The sequence below is a fragment of the Coptis chinensis genome, chromosome 8 (assembly GCF_015680905.1).
Source record: "Coptis chinensis isolate HL-2020 chromosome 8, ASM1568090v1, whole genome shotgun sequence".
NCBI lineage: Eukaryota > Viridiplantae > Streptophyta > Magnoliopsida > Ranunculales > Ranunculaceae > Coptis > Coptis chinensis.
The window spans coordinates 4,559,048-4,576,636 of NC_141463.1; the positions used below are offsets into that span (position 1 = coordinate 4,559,048).

Sequence of the window (17,589 nt, forward strand, 5' to 3'; positions counted from 1 at the left end):
TTTTTTTCTTGAATCTTGGCCTTTAATCACGGACTCTTAGTAACCGACTTTCGCTGCTCCTTTATCTCTCGCTAAAGTGGCATATTTCTCGCACATAATGGACTTTGAAACCCGAAATGCATAAAACACGTGTCGGTGTTAACTCTTAATTATTACTCACATAATTGGTTAAAAAGTATGATCATTCTGGGGTTAAAACTACAGTTTTGGGCTCTTATCAACAATATTTAGAAATATCTCAATTATATCTCATAACCACTTTCATTCTTTCACGTGCCAATATATTATTGCACTAAGCCATAATCCCGTGGTAGAATATCCACACATACTATACTATCTCATAGTAGCATCTCACATATAAAATAATAGAGTGTTTATACATTTATTTTTCCAAAACTATTGCATTTAATATATATATCCCAACATATTATATAATGTCACAATATCAACGTCAAATCTTAATTAGATAATGACCACCAAATTTATACAAGCCTCCACAGCATTTTAGCATTTGATTTGTCCATACAATTTACAACATAAAAATGTAGCACAATTAAAATGATCCACGATCCACAATCAAAGCCCAATATATATATGATTTACACACTACTCACGTCAAATCTTAATTAGATAATGACAAACAACGTTATATAATTTTCGACAATATTTTATTACTATCTTTGTCCATATTCTTAAATATGTGAAAAACTGGAAAAAATCAACATTCCACAGTCAACGGTCAAAGGTCAAAGTCAACACATCATGGTCGAAGTCAAACTTTCGTTTCCATGTTCCACAGGTTCAGGGTCATATCCATGGTTCGTGGCTAAGGTTAATGTGCATGGCTTAGGGGCTCATGACTAAGGTAATGGTTCGGACCCAACTTGCCAAACCCAAACCTTAGAACCCGAAAGTCTAAATGTTGAAAGACCCATTTTGATCTCTGTTAAGTCCTATGGACTTCTGCAAAGCAATATTAAAACCGCCCAAAACTTTAGGTGGGATCGAATCGCCCAAAACACAACTGAGTTCGGCCCGAAAATTGAACTGAAACCGGCCCAATCAAAACAAACTAAAATCGGGCCCAAAAACCAACTAAGGCCCAAGACCAAATAATAGGACTTTGGCCCAACCCAACTAACACATTTCGGCCCAACTAACAAACCTAAACCCAAGAGAAACCGACCCAGACCCAAGCCCAGCCGGCCATCTTCTCCAACAGCCACCACCAAAACCGGCCACCACCAATTCCGATCACCCACCCATTTCAACCAACCGATTTTGATCCCCATAACAACCCCTACAACTTTAACAAAGCCAAAAACCCCGAATCATTCAATTCCTATACTCCCTCCAAACTAGATCTAGAAATTTAGACCTCCATTAATGGCTTGCTTCAAAGCTCCACTCGACAACCCCTCACGCGACTCAAACCTCAACAACCAAACTCCATTCAAAACACAATCAAAACCAACTAACCAACAACAAAGTTTTAAATGAAAATCATTCTTCGTGTCGCCATTGATGAACATGAGCTTCAACAAAGACCTCCATTGGCGCAGATTAAAACAATCAACAACCCCGACATCACCCAAACATCAACCCAACAACCTTCCCACACCACAAAAGTTCAAACAACGAAAATTACAAATTAACAACCAAACCCCCGATATCGCGATATTGAAATCTTTACGGGGAGGAGGTTTGAGTCGCGCCCATTGCAAGCCCTTAAAAACTTCAACTGCCCCTCCAATCGACTAACCACTCAACACAGTCCAACCCAAAACTAATAAACCGATAACCCAAACAACGATACTCACACTAACAGTTGATTATATGTGGATTATTAATTAAAATTAATTAGTAGACTCCTCCATTTTTATCAGTATAAGTTGGTTTTTCACAGCCGGCAGAATATTTCGGCATCGAATAGAATGAACCGGAAGAATGAACAAAACTTATATTTTTTAGACAGTAAATCCGTAAATTCTAAACAGACGAAAATCATAGTTTTAGTAGTTAGTGAAAGATAAAATCTACTCACCTGAATTAAAACTCAACTCGACGGAACCCTCGTCGTCCGAATCGTCAACGCTCCAACGCTTTTCAGAATCCAAATTTCTAAATTTCTTCCATTTTATTATTTTTATTCTCTATAACAATGTGATTATATATTTGGAATTGCGACCCAAGCCCAACATGACTTCGGGCCAACTGGCCCACATATCCCAAATCCAATCCAACCAATTTTAAATAAATAATTAAATTAATTAATAAATAGAAAAATACGTATTTTAAATACGGGCGTTACAAACAGATCGACACAGCAAAGACTGGAACAAGCTGAAGCGACTATTGTATTTTCTATACTCTTCAAGTTGTTTTGATAAGCACACTTCAGAGTCTGATTGGCAAATTGTCAATCCTCATAAAAGATATGTTTAGAATGTTGTGATTTTATTTACTAGTGTGGTCCAATTTTTTTAAGTCTTCAGTGCGCAGGTCGTATGGTGCGCAGGTAATGTGGGCCTTTGGATCAGTACTTGCCATGCAATACACACGCACTCCTTGGTATGAGTGGCCCAGATTTGATACGACCTGCGCACCATAGATTTAACATTTTTTTAATATCAAAACATGCAACTTTTAATTTATGTGAAGACTATTATATTATATTTTAATTTAAGCAACTCTTTACTTATATGTTGCTTAGTGCTGCTGTAACTTCTCAAACGACCCACTGCCTCAAAATTGAAAGTGTAGAGGGCGAAACTTTAAAACCCCCATGAAGCTTAAAATTACTAAGCAATTTCTCAAACTACCCACTGCCTCAAAATATTTATCTTCTTCGTTGAAAACTATTCACTCACTGCGGAAACTCTAATTGTCGCCGGCCATTAAAGGTCTCTCTCTCTCTTCTCGAAACTTCAATTCCACATACCGGATTCTACTTTCTACCCATGTCTTGTTTCTTCAATTCATATTTTCTTCAACTTTACTATCAAACTAGCATGGCCATTACTTAATTTGGATCTTGATGAACCCTTAGGGAATATAACACCACCTTATCTATCTAATTTCTCCTTTGATTTGAATAGTGCAAATCTTGTTTAAGTTCTCAAGACTCTCCGACCACTTTCGTTACAGGTTAGTTCTTCACTTAGTGGTTAGTATTTCAATTCAATCTACATCTAAAGCTATTCACTTTTTTTTTTTCCAGTATTTATGGTAATTTATAAGAAGCTTGATTCACTAAATTATTATTTAACCTACAATTTGCTTCTATACGCATTTTGTTAAACTTAATTAATATGTGTAGTTACCATCTTTTTATTCTTATTTCCAATTTTTCCCGATAAACAACCAATTCAATTCATCACAAAATATGTTTTCAATGCATTTCTTTTATTATATAAGCTACTCGATCTTCTTATAGGAGTAATAGATTCATAATAGCAAATAACTCTGTTATTGAGCTTTCTCATAACGGTTATCTGTCCTTCACTTCATTTCACATTGCTTTTGTCATAGCAGCAATCGCGGTTACCTTGTACACACAGTTTTATGAGTGCTCATATCTAAGAATTTGTGAAATTGTTCATTGCAAAAGACGCCTAAATGGGCGCTTCACTTCTCGGGTTTCGTATCAATGATTTTCTTGTCAAAGTTTCTCTTATATTATGTCCAATATGCCAAAGAACACAACATAAATTCTGATTGTATAGTGCAATGGTTGTAGTATTACATTGGTTTAATTTGCAACTTTTTGACTATAAGCATTTCTTGCAACAGTTTATAATAATTTGCTTAAGGAAATGAGGTATCAAAGTGGGTGATACTATTTTTCAGTAAGAAGAAGAGTTGTTGTACTAGTAGTGACTTGCTAAAGGTTTATATTCATTAAATTTCTCTCAACCATTTAAAAATTACTTTTTGTTTAGGCTATAACTGGAAATTTGCACTTGTTAATTGGGTTGATTCAAACAAGAATCATTTAAACTTGCAGTAATTTATGACTTGTCTGAAAGAATGGTTCTATGCCTTCGTAGGATACACAATATAGAATAGTCTGATTTTTGTTCATAGTTATAGACTTGCAAGCTTAAAGTACAACCACCCACGAATTTTGGCTGACCTGGACAGTGCGTGACATTATAAGACTACTTTTGTGAATATTGTTGTATGTTTTTCCAGTAGTTACTCTTTGGATGTTCGTACCTAATCTTTTTCGTTCCATTATAATTGTCTATGCAATAAACCTTGTGTGTATTTTTGGTGTTGATTGTTCTCTACAGTAGTATGCAGCCAGTAAGATCAACACGCCTACGTTATAATTTTGAATGAATTTGTTGAGGTGAAAAAAACTTCGAAGTAAGCTCCTTAAGGTATGAAAGCATATGTGTTTTTTGTGGTATTGTGACTGCTGGTATTCAGTAACTCTTTTGGGTCCTTAAAGTATAGCTGGGAACCAACCTTTATATTGTTGACTACATGCTTAGTATGTATTTCATTTGTGAGCTTAGTTGTTGCGTATATTCCACTTCTTGTAGTTTGATGTTGGGAGGTTTACACGGTGCCCAACACTTATTTGTTTTTACAGGATTTGGCATCTACATCCCACCTTACAGGCTCATGTTTACAGGGCAACAATTGCTTAGAGATAACTGCTTTCTATTTTTGTGACACTTAGGTAAATATCTTTGTTTATAGAATCTTTATTCATCTATTGAGCTAATCTGTAATTTTATAATGTGTTTTGTGACATTGCATCTATTGAGACGCTCCTAGTTGGCTCTCCTTGTTACAAAGAAGTTAGCAAAACTTCTGGCAGTGACCTTTTATGGTTCTATTATCAATACCACTTGATATATATACACTTTGACATCAGTTTAACATCTTTGTGGATTTTCTACTTGCATTATAAAATGAACGATAATCAGGTTGACAAATGGGGAATTCTTTTAAGAAAACCCGAAAAAACTGAAAATGCTTGCATTGTTTTACGATAAATAATTTCCCAAACGTATGTGTGCACATCCATCTTTGAATTTTGTGCCTGTAGTTTTATTCTAATACTTTTTCACTGATGTCATGGGTGACATTCCATGTTTAGGCAATCCTGAAGACCTACATGCGCGTGCCTTAGTTAGCATGTAGATACTGCAGACCTCCACTTGTCCCTAATTGTGATGCCTCACATTCATTTATGTTGTGTTATTTATTGCGAATTCCCTTGACTAAACCAGTTCTATAGTACCCCTAAACTTTGTTTATATATTTTACATTCGAACTTAGAAAGAAGCACACCCATTGCACCTTAAGCAAATGACTCAAGTTTAAGCAGTGAAATGCTTCACTTCACACCTTATTGTTTAGAGAAATTACTTTAGAAATGAATTTTTTGATGATATGAATTAGTAATCTCAATTATCCTCAATTATATCTTTGGACAAAAGCCTCTATATCTAATTGCATCTAAGTGCTTGTGATAGTTTTCTCTTCTGACAGTGAGCACTGAGCACTGAGCACGTTCTAAGCGCGTCGTCCTAGGAATTAGGGGTATTTGGAATTTGTTTCTGTAGGGATAGGGATTTATAGGGCTATGGGATTATTAGGACATTAGTTTATTTTTAATGGTTTATGTATTGATGTAGCCTTATTTGGTTATATAAATGAATACCATTTATTTATTAAGTAAAGAAGGTATCCTTATGTGTTATTTGTGCTCTACTCAGGAAGGAACCACAAAAGATCTCAATATTTGCTGATATTTCAGAAATCAGTGTTCCAGTATCAAAGTTTTTGTTGTCAAAAAATATTGTCCTTGTACGATGCCCACCAAAGAGAAGAAAAACACTCTCTTTCAACATATTGGTTGAAATATCTACGCCATACACTGAGTTTCAGTCTCATAATTACATTGTATCGACACTTCATTTTGTTTTCTCAAGTACTTATTCTACAGGATGATGATGATGAGCTTCGACGATCTCCTGGGACTCTTGTTACTGCACCTGAGTGTTACTTAGGTGAGCCACTTATCTTTGACATTTAGACTACAGAATTGCACAGATTGGAGATGGTATTTATTCTACTTGGATTTTCTTTTGCAATGAACAGGTTTAACTTACCACAATAAGGCTGTGGATACATGGGCTGTAGGAGTCACCTTGTACCATATGTTGTTTGGTACATACCCATTTCTTGGATATACATTACAAGATGCATATGACAAGGTGTGCTAGTTGCTGCTTTTTGATTATGCTATTCTCTCTCACTACTTGTAATTGTTTGTTTTAACATTGATAAATAACTATTGTTACTGTAACAAATTGTAAGTAACACATTATCAATTCCAAAAGGCATCAACCTAATTCTGAAGAACTTGGTAGAAGGACTTCTTTGCTTTAGCTGTAAGGAAGCACCACATAACTTTTCAAATTATTTTATACAAGTGCTTGCAGACCTACAATATTTTTTATCATGCATGCATTGAATGTTTAGTCATTATTGTTAGCGCTGCCAGTCCATTCATATTAATGTTCACTTTAATTTTTTACGAAAAATAATTTCCCCAACGTAGTACTGTAAGTGGTTTTGGCTTGTTCATTACTTTGGAAATGTACTCTTCATTTATTTCACAAGGTGGTTCTTGCTCTTGGCTAGTTTAAATACGGAAAGCATTCACTTAAGGATACAGAAGTATTGACTTACACTTGCTAATTGTTTTGCATGCAGGATGCATATGAAAGGCAAGTTGTAGATGGAGCTATACTGAGGGTAGTCCTCGCCTTGTTGGGTACTATGGAATATTGTAGTCGTGCTAGAGGTGTAGCCTATTGCAGCGATACAAGTTTGTTGGCTTCATCTAAAAATGTGTTGTGCTTTGGCGGGCTAGGATGATTACTTTTCTAATTCTACTGGATGTTTAATTTCGATTTATATTCAAATACATATATCGGTCATCCAAGTATGTCTTGGTTTATTTGTAAAGTCTCAAAAGAATTAGTGTTTGTGAATAATATTTTGAAACTTAATGTATTATGTTTGTTTAGGAAACTTTTATCAGAGCAGGTCCAATTTAATATGGAATGATGGTTTTTGTTTTTACGAGTGTATTCATTATTATTATTTTTTTGAAAAAACAAATATATTCATTGCGGTTTTAACCAAACCGTCATGTATAGTTGTCTTTTTTGTGACAGTTACAACATGATTACATTATTGTTTTGTCAAAACAATCACAAAAATAATGATTTTTTGTGACGGTTTTAAGTATTGGTTACTGTTTTATGTGGTGGAAATAGGTATATCTGGTGGGTAATATTTGTGATGGTTTGGGGAAAAAAAAATGACTCCACTCCGCCACGGTTTTGGAAAAAAAAAAACAGTGACAAAAGACTTTTTGTCATTGTTTTTAACAGTGATATAAAACCTTTTTTCTTCCATATACCACAACTCTAGTAATGGGGAATTATGAAGCAGTTAGGTGAAAAGGGTGACAACATCTCTTCTGTAACCCCTGACCATTAACAGTCTTGGTACATTCTCTACCAACATATCTATGTATTCCATGTAAAAGTAGGGTGGATGGCTGACTGGTGGTGGGGGTAGGCTTACGAGCACTACTGCTGCCATCCTTGAGTACTGCAATATCGTTGAATTTAGCTTCAAAGTTGTGTAAAGGAACTTCTCCACTTGCTGTTCATTCACAACCACAGGCTTTCCGTCAGCCATTAGTGGTGCCCCTTCTCTTTGAGCTCTATCCTTCATCTCCACCAAGTATGCCTCAATCCGCTGCTGAGCCACAGTGAATGCTTCCACAGAGTCATCCTGTTGCACATTACCTTCCACATGTGCCTCCCATGATTTCATTGTTATAACAATCACCCCAGTCTCCAGCCTTCCCTTTTAGGTTCACATAATAATATATAAGGCTAACAAGGGCAAGAGAGACAACCGTGAATGACCACGAGATCAAGAACATAATAACTGCAGCAATCAAATAAAGAAGTATTAAAACACGCTTAAAAGATTATTAAATAAACGATAAAACATAAACCCTCAGACACATGTGGAACCATCATAACCCTATATTGATGCCCAAAACCAATGAGTTTGCTCATAAACCAAATATATAATCCTGGTCACGATGCTTACAGAAGCTAGGTGCATCCAGAAGGAATGAAGATAAGTTCACCCCCGCATAACACAGGAGAAAAAACATGGTAATGGTTGGTGAGATAAGATCCAAGTTCCCGAGCACAACACACCCAATACATATGAATGGCGTAAAGAGGGTGGCAATGTAGGGCTCGCTCCCATCAGCAACCTTAAAATAGTTAAGAACCGGTAGGATATCATCATTGGCAATTGCTGCAAGCAATTGAGGAGCCCCTGTAAGACTTTGAAGTGCTACCTCCTAGAGTTGATAGGATAATCCCCACACAGATGATAGCAGGAAGAGGCCAAACCACTGTAGCAGTAAGTAGCCTGCAAAAAAGTTATTTTCACAAGATAGCTAAAACAACAGAACGCATTTACTCCAAACATGAAATAATATGGGTCCTATTACTGCCGGACCCTAATTTGTGTTGGGCGGACTCCCTAAAAAAACAATTATTACAAGTATGCTATTGGTTTCAAAAATTCCAAAAAAAAAACAATTATTACAAGTATGTCATTGATTCCCAAAATTGAATTGAAACCCCAAACTTAAACGACCCGCTGGAGTCGTTTTGAATAGAGTCCCAAACAACTTGGCCACACCGTTTGGGACTTAGTTCAAACGAATTCTACCACACCGCCAAGAGCCCAAAAACGAATTTTGAATTTTTTTCAAAGTTCAAATCTCAAACGACACGGCCACATCATTTTGAACTAAGTCCAAACGGTGTGACCATATCATCGGAGACTTAAATCCAAACGGTGTGGCCATATTGTTGGGGATTTTTCTAAGTCCAAACGGTATGAGCATTTTTTTTATAAGTCGAATCCCGGCGGCGTGGCCACATTGTTTTGGACTCGGTCGAGACGCGTGTGGCCATGTCGCCGGGATTTGAACTTTGAAAGAAAAAATTTAAGTTCGCTTTTTTAACCTTTAACCGGTGCTGTAGGGTCGTTTTGACTAAGTCCCAAAAGCGTGGCCAAGTCGTTGATTCTTAAATTCAAAACGACTCCAAATTCGGTCGTTTAAGTTTGGGGTTTCAATTCAATTTTTAATCAATCGAAGCATACTTTAAATAATTGTTTTTTGGATTTTTTGAAACCAATGACACACTTGTAATAATCGTTTTTTTTTTGGAGTCCGCCCAACACAAATTGGGGTCCGGCAGTAACAAATACCAATAATATTAGTCTCCAAGTAAATATTTTCCATAGCATTTGACACCAAGATTTATATTGAATATGACTCAACCAAAGATAGTAATACAAAAATTATATTTTGGGCGAAAAGAGGAGAGCACAAGGAAAAATTATATGACAAGAATTTATAACTTGGAAGAAGGTTTTAACCAATGGGATGAGGAAAATATGGACCCGAACAAACAATGTCGACACTCCGCTGTTATGTTCCAAGGTTAAAACAGGATATTAAAAATACAACGTTTTTGCTAAATTATAATTCACTTAATACCCTAACTACCCTTCCAGAGATCAGTTATAGTCACAAGTCTGCCTTCCCCAACTTTATATAAATCTAGCAACCTCCACTCTGTTTCACACTCTCTTTTCTCTCCTCCTCTCTCCAAATAAAACAATAAGAAAAAAATATAAAATAACTAATAAAATATTACAGAAACAACAAAAATCTAGTAAGACGGTCAACAAAGAGGGTTAAGAATGAGGGGAACTCAGCTTCCAATAAAGAAGCCAACAATGAGGTTGTGCATTCGGGTTTCTTTTTCCTTTTTTTTTCCCCAAAAACAACTTTTTTGTCGTACCTCAAACTAGAATATTATGTAAGAGTAGTTAGGGTATTAAGTGAAATGTATGTCGGGAAAAAACATAATAGATGTCTAAGGAATTACAGTAGGGGGTATAATTATAAGTCTATGCAGGAGGGGAATGAAAAATGGTAGGACATTTTCTTGGTAGGATGCAGGAATGTACTAAAACCAGAACTTCCGCCTCACAATGGTTGTATCTGTTTTTTAGTCTTATCAAGGAAACTTGTTTATTACTTCCAACTTTTATCTGTATGTGCAAATTTTATTTTATTTTTTAGCGAATAATTTGTCAATACAAATCTAATAAAAAGTCTAAGTCTCTTGATTTAGACGATAGATCTAAGTCCTATATTGTTGTTTCAAGAAAACTCATCGGAATTTTCATACTAAATTCGAGGGACTATGTTTTTCACAAATCCCAACTACACAAGATTTCTTTTACTCGTCCTTCCCATCTTATGAAAGACCAAGTTAGCTTTACTTTGACACTTTGTGTCACTATAGTGCTCCTTAACTCTTGTTTATAATTGAAATTCTACCTAATCATATATTAGGACCATTTAAGCGGGAAGAAAATGACTTATTTTTAATGAGAGATGATATCTGCATATTCATGAAGAACTAAAATTGGATAAGCAGTACTAGATTGTCCCACACTGATCCAAGTTTCCGAACAGATCATATGTCATGTTAACTTTTCTTCATGTTCATCCAATTACCGATAGTTTTTTTATGGGTTATTTAGAGATTGGTCCTACTTATTTAGGGGTATTTAGGGATAGGTCCTAAAATTATCGATTATTAGGCTTTAGTCCTACTTTTATCGATTGACCTTGAGTCAACTCAGTTGACCGTAGTCAACCCATTTTATAATAATATAATTTTTGTTTTTTATGAAAATGGCCAAACTACCATTTCTTTCTTCTTCTCAATTGACCCATTAATTAATCAATGATAAACCTTCAAACATCAAATTCAAAGAGTGAAATGAAAATGAAAACATCAATCCAATCCAATCCAAATCGAAGTGCGACAACAACAAAGACATAGAAGACTACTTGCAGTATACGATGAGTCAGAATCAAATTTTAGCAATCCAATCCAAAAGAGAACAAAAACAGCAACCCAACTTCAACACCCAAAACCATTTAACTTAGGAGAATCAAATATGGATATAACCGATATGGATATTCAATTAAGAAGAAGGAGCAGCCTAAGATGTAGATGAAAAGATGGCCAAAGATCTTATATTATCTGTCCCCTTTCTCCCCGGATCTGACTAGCTTGAAGCTGACCAAACGCTTTCTTCATTTTCAATGAGCTTTAGCTTTCCTTGAGTTGGCCGCTTGGTCCTTGTCCTTAGGGCATTCTACTCTCTCTTTTCTAGGGGAAGAAGCCAAAGGAAAATGACACTAGTTTGAACCCCGACTTCAAAAAGTAGCGATATTGCTCTCACAAGATGACATAATATTCGCATACCACAAAAGGCTACCAACTATTCCATCGAATCGAATCGAAATGGCTGCAGTGGCTAGAAGATCGTCATTATTTTCGCGCCGTTGTCCACAAATCCTCTTTTTTAGGCTGGCGGGAAGTTTCACCTCGGCTAGTTAAACGGTGAGCCATCACCTCGCCAGAAAGACTTCAGCTTTCGAGACCAAAATAGGTCGATGCCTAAAATAAGGGGAGGGTACATCACTTTACGCCTTTAGCGCTAACGGAGAGAGAACTGTAAAATAGCTCCATGCCGGAAAGGTTGGATCAAAGGTCGAATTGTCCCTTAAGCAACTAAGTAAGCGGATGCAGTGAAGGCTCGTGAAATGGGGTTTAGGGGGCCATTCCGTGTGTCAACGGGCTTCTATCCTTGATGAGGAAGCTAAGTGTAATACACTTCTTCTCATTCAATTCGTTATTAAAGATGGTTATGTGGACACGATTTGGTTGTTGACAAAATCTTTTGGCTGTTTTGTTTGCTGGTGGGTTCAAGAACCATTGATTAATTAATGGGTCAATTGAGAAGAAGAAGAAAAATTTGAGAAGAAAGAAATGGTAGTTTGGCCATTTTTATAAAAAACAAAAATTATATTATTATAAAATGGGTTGACCACAGTCAATTGAGTTGACTCAAGGTCAATCGATAAAAGTAGGACTAAAGCCTAATAATCAATAATTTTAAGACCTATCCTTAAATACCCCTAAATAAGTAGGACCAATCTCTAAATAACCCTTTTTTTATTTTCTATTTTTTTTCCATAAATAAATTTTATTGATTATTGGGGGAAAATCCATACAAAAGTGGAAGGGACAAGTGCGCTACAAGTTGCACAGCTAGCTTTTTTTTAATAGCAAATCCTCTCTTTATGAAAATATACTCGCTTTATTCTTTTCTATTTTTTTTTTTATTCTTTTTTCCGGATTTATAACTGAAATGTATCTATTAGGTGTAGTGGTAACAATGATCGTCTTCAGCAAAGGTGTGGATTCTGGTAATAATAAAGGAAACACATAGTACAGTCTACAGTTTGCCTGAGCTCCCCAATGCAATCTTAAGTTCTTAACTAGTTGACTTTTCTATTTTATTTGATTTTTTTTTAATTGTTTAATAAATCTGCACTGTCATAATGGTATATCCTCGGTCAAATGAAGAAAGCCATCCTCCAAGTCCATGATAATGGTATTTTTTTTTACCCTTCTCTTAGTTAGCACGTGATTCTATATTAAAATCGCAGGAAAGATATGATATTAAAGATCAAATTGTTGGGATTTATACCAATACCAATCGGTTCTCCCACTACACAGATAACTTGTATGAACACAATTCAACTCCAGACAAAATCTAAATATCAACTACAACCTATACTAACATACTTGAACTCGCTAAAACAACTATCAACAACAAATAATAATGTAAAGCGAAAAAGCAAACCACAACACAAAGATTTACCGTGGTTCGCCAATGATGCCTACTTCCACAAGAGCCAGCTCTTAATAAAGTGGGAAGGAAGATTACAATCTCTCCTTTTCAGTCTCTCACCTTACTAGATCACTCTTATCTCTTTACATGGTTGTATCTCTGTAAAGGTTTTCTCTCTTTTTTGTTTTAGTCCGGATTCCAATCCTTCGACTTGTTAGGTTAGGTTTTCCAAAACCTTGATTTTTGGTTTTATCTCCAAAACCAAATTTCATGCGAATACTCGTAGCTGAGCCCACAAAATTTATGCCTCGAAGGCGCGCTTCTCCCTCTGAGCGCGAGTCAAGTCGCTACCGGGCCTGGAGGCCGAGTGCTGGCGCTTTCTTTGAGCTGGTCGCCTCTATTCTTCGGACCTCGAAGCTGGCGGGCGCTTCTCATCCTCAAGCTGGCGCTGCCTCGACTTCGATGACGGCCCGAATTTGCGTTTACGTCGGCTCGGTTTCTCTCCTCATGTGAGGGATAACTCGACAATCTCCCCCCTCAAGCGGTGGGGGCTACCTCCATACAATTGCCAAATCAGCGGGAGAGGAGTGTCGCCATTCCCAATAGCAAGACAACAAACATCAAACTTACCTTCGGTAAGACTTTGGTCATCATATCCGACCCGTTCTTGTCGGTATGGATCTTCTCGATACACAAATGCTTGTCTTCGAAAGTACTTCTCTAATCCAATGATAACGCACGCGTGTATGTGCTTGGATCTAGAATGAAAACTTCGGATTCTTGCTTTCGTGGATGGCGCCTCGACCGTCACATAGAACTACAAACCGTTTTGCTTTTAGCCCTAGTTAGTCGAAGAACCTCTTCATCCATAGCAACTCTTTGCAACACTTTCGGTGGTCGCAATGTACTCGGGCTTCCGTAGTGGAGAGGGGCAACACACTTTTGCAACTTAGATTGCCAAGAAACCGCTCCCCGCAAAAGTAACCCGGATAACCTGAGGTGGACTTCATAGAGTCAACATCACCGCCATGTCCGCGTCGGTGTAGCCTTCAAGTAAGGGCTTACTTCACCAAAACACAAACACGATTTGGAAGTGCCTTTGAGATATCTCAATATCCACTTAACACCTTCCCAATGCTCTTTACCCGGTTTGATGAAATCTGCTTACCACCCCAACGGCGAAAGCAATATCCGGTCTAGTACACACCATGGCATACATCAAACCGCCCATCGGATGCATAAGGAATCTTTTTCCATCCGACTCTGCTCATGCTCACCCTTAGGACACATCTCTTTGGTCATGCGGGCCGACCACCAAGCGGATAACCGACCGGCTTCGCTTGATCCATGTTGAATCTCTTTAACACCTTCTCAATGTAGCTTTCTTGAGAAAGCCACAACTTCCCACTCTCTCATCACGAAGTGATCCGCGTCCCAAAGTATCTGCTTTGCTTGACCCAAATCCTTCATCTCAAAGGACTTACTCGAGTCTTTCTTCAGCTTTGATATCTTGTTGATGTTTGGGCCAACTATCAACATATCATCCACATACAAAGAATAACACTATGAAATCCCCATCCGGAAATCTCGAACAAACGCCGCGAATGATCGGAAGCGGACTTCTTGTATCCTTACTTCACCATAAAGGAGTCAAACTTTATGTACCAATCGTCTCGGTGCTTGCTTCAACCCATACAAGCTCTTTATCGACTTGCGTACTAGGTGCTCCTTGCCTTTGACCTCAAACCCTCGGGTTGGTCCATGTAGACATCTTCTTCAAGATCTCCATGAAGAAAAGCCGCCTTAACATCTAGCCGCTTTCAACCTCTAGGTTCATACTTGCGCCATACCCAATACCACCCGGATAGAAGTCATCTTTACTACAGGAGAGAAAATCTCATCAAAGTCAATCCCTTTTCTTTGACCGAATCCCTTCACAACAAGGCGAGCTTTATGCCTTGGGTGAGGATTGTTCTCCTCATGCTTGACTTTGTATATCCACTTATTCTTGAGAACTTTTCTCCCTGTGGGTTTCTCAACTAACTCATAAGTGTGATTCTTATGCAAAGAATCCATCTCGTCATGCATGGCCTTCAACCACTTTTCTTTGTCTATACCTTCAAGTGCCTCTTGATAGTACATAGGTTCTCCACCATCCGATAGTAGCACGTACGTATGTGGTGGATACCTGGTTGAAGCTATTCTCCCTCTGTCAGACCTCCTTGCCCCATCTGCTGGTGCCTCGGGAGGATGTTGCACTTCGCTTTGCTTTCGGTGGTGGTTCATGCATCTCATCCGCATCTTCTATACCAATAGGTTCTATCCCATCATGAGCAATAGGATTCTCATCATGAGCTTCAAACTCATGGTTCTCTGATTCTCAATGCCTTACGCGTTCCACGGTAGGAACTTCTCGGTTCAATCAACAAGATCATTGGTGAAAGCCTGTAGCTTCTCGCCCTCCTCAAAGTCCGCTATGGTTTGGTCTTCTAAGAACACAACATCTCGACTTGGATTACCTTCTTGTTAATCGGATCATAGAGTTTGTAACCAAACTTTTCATCTCCATAACCGGAAAAATGCAATTTGCTTGGCTTTGTCATCAAGCTTGGATCTCTCATCCTTCGGAATATGCACAAATGCCCCGCGACCCAAATACCCTCAGTATCCATAATCAACATCTCTGCTGACCATACTCTCTCGGATAATCACTATTCGGAGGCTTTCTTTGGTGACAGGTTGATCACATGCACGGTCAGACGCATTGCTTCTACCCAAAAGAGTTTCTAGGTAGCTTAGAGTGAGATAACATGCATCTTATCCTCTCTACAATGGTACGGTTCATTCTCTCTTCCATTCCATTTCGATTGTCTTGGGAACGGTGCGCTCATGACGAATCCCATGACTCGGCAATACTCTTCAAATGACCCAATGTACTCACCCCCATTATCCGGCGAATACACTTTAACAACTTCCCAGTCTCTTTCCACCATGTTTGTGGAATTTCTCAAACACGCCAAGTACTTCATCCTTGGTCTTCGGACTATAGGCCCATATCTTTCTTGGACGATCATCAATGAATGTCAAGAAGTACAAAACTCCCCTCGGTGGGACTTCACTCTCATAGGACCACATAAGTCTGTGTGTGCACTAGCTCAAGGGGCGGTGTCCTTTCTCGTGAGACGGGAATCTTTGGAAAGACACCCCGTGTTGCTTTCCTACCAAACAAATGAGTACATGTACTTAAATGTGTACCTTTAATGTCCGGCATGACCTTTTGCTTAGCAAGAACTTCCATCCCTTTTATGCCCATGTGACACGGTCTCTTGCCATGCCAGGTTCGGATGAAGCTTCTTCTTCTCACGCGTCGGCTTCGCTTTACACAAACTAGCCCGTTTTTGTAAAGAGAGCAAGTTTTCTTTCCTCGGCTGCTTCTGATGGAACCTGCTTTCGGTTTCCATACCCGTTACCAAACGAGTTTACAAAGCCATCGTCATCTAATTTCCCACCGAAATTAGGCTTAACCGTATGTCGGGGACATGTCTTACATCCTTGAGTGTCAAGGTGTAGCCGACATTGGTTTCTACATGAACATCTCCAATGCCTATAATCTTCGAGACACCATCATTTACCCATTCTCACTTCACCATATTCACCACCATAGGTAGTGAAGAATCCCACGTCGCGGTGTGGCGTGATAGGATGCTCCTCAGATCTATCACCCACTCAGTATCGACATGAGGTACTAAGACGGACACACCACAATCGACACAATTCCCACTAGGTCGCCGACTAGTGCGGTAGTATCTCCTCGTGTTTCCGTTCTTCGCACCATGTCTTCATGTACCGCGCTTATTCTTCTCATCCCTCTTCAGTGTTCTGCACTCATATCCGAAGTGGCCTTTTGTGGCACAATAGTAACATTGCCTCTCCGCCTTAGGAGTTCTAGCTTCACCCCTAGATTTACTTCCATCATCATCACCTCTAGAACGAGATGGTTTTCTTCGCCCGACCTCTCCCCGTTTCTGCGTGAAAAGGACCTCCGAAAGTTAGAAGAGCTACTTCTTGCACTCCTTCTAGTCTCCTCATTCAACAAAGACGTGGTAGCCATCTCCATGGTAACAATTCCATCCTTGGCTGCTCCATGTAGAGAAACTGCTAATGTCTCCCAACTTTCGGGTAGAGAGCCTAATAGAAACAAAGCCTCAACTTCGTCTCCCAAATTGATCTTCATCAAATGCATCTGATTGATGATATTCTGTACTTCATTAAGATGCTCAGACATTGAAGAACCTTCTTGGTACTTCGTGTCTGCAAACTTCTTAACGACTAGCACTTTGTTTCCACCCGACTTCCTCTCATACAGGTCTTCGAGTTTCTTCCATAGACTGAAGGCTACGTCTCTTGGGCCACATGGTGAAAGACACTGTCGTCTATCCATTGTCGAATGTACCCAATAGCTTTTCTGTCAAGCTTTTTCCACTCAGCCTCATCAGTCTTTTCTGGTTTTACTCCCTCATTCTCAATGGGAAGTGCCAAGTCCTTGCAGTATAGCAAGTCTTCCATCTTGGCTTTCCAGATGGTGTAGTTCTTCCTATTCAGAACTCATCATACAGTGTTCACGGAATGGTCCATCTCTACAAGTTATTTAACCTCAAATCTTCTCTCAGGAATTTCGTCAAACACCTTCTGACCAAGATTCGGATAACACCCTAGGCTATTCCA

General features: G+C 38.4%; 1 long non-coding RNA gene across 5 annotated transcripts; it reads left to right on the top strand.

Annotated features, from left to right (window-relative positions):
* Positions 1–2,728: 2,728 nt before the first annotated feature.
* LOC147479454 (uncharacterized) lies at positions 2,729–7,059 on the top strand. Of its 5 annotated transcripts, XR_015206366.1 has the most exons (7): positions 2,729–2,903; positions 3,099–3,147; positions 4,296–4,385; positions 4,601–4,690; positions 5,966–6,029; positions 6,121–6,236; positions 6,739–7,059. It is a non-coding gene; the product is annotated as an uncharacterized LOC147479454 (long non-coding RNA). The 5 variants fall into 5 exon arrangements; XR_015206364.1 differs by having other exon boundaries at positions 2,729–3,147; positions 5,736–6,029; XR_015206362.1 differs by having other exon boundaries at positions 2,729–3,147.
* The last annotated feature ends 10,530 nt before the right edge of the window (positions 7,060–17,589 follow it).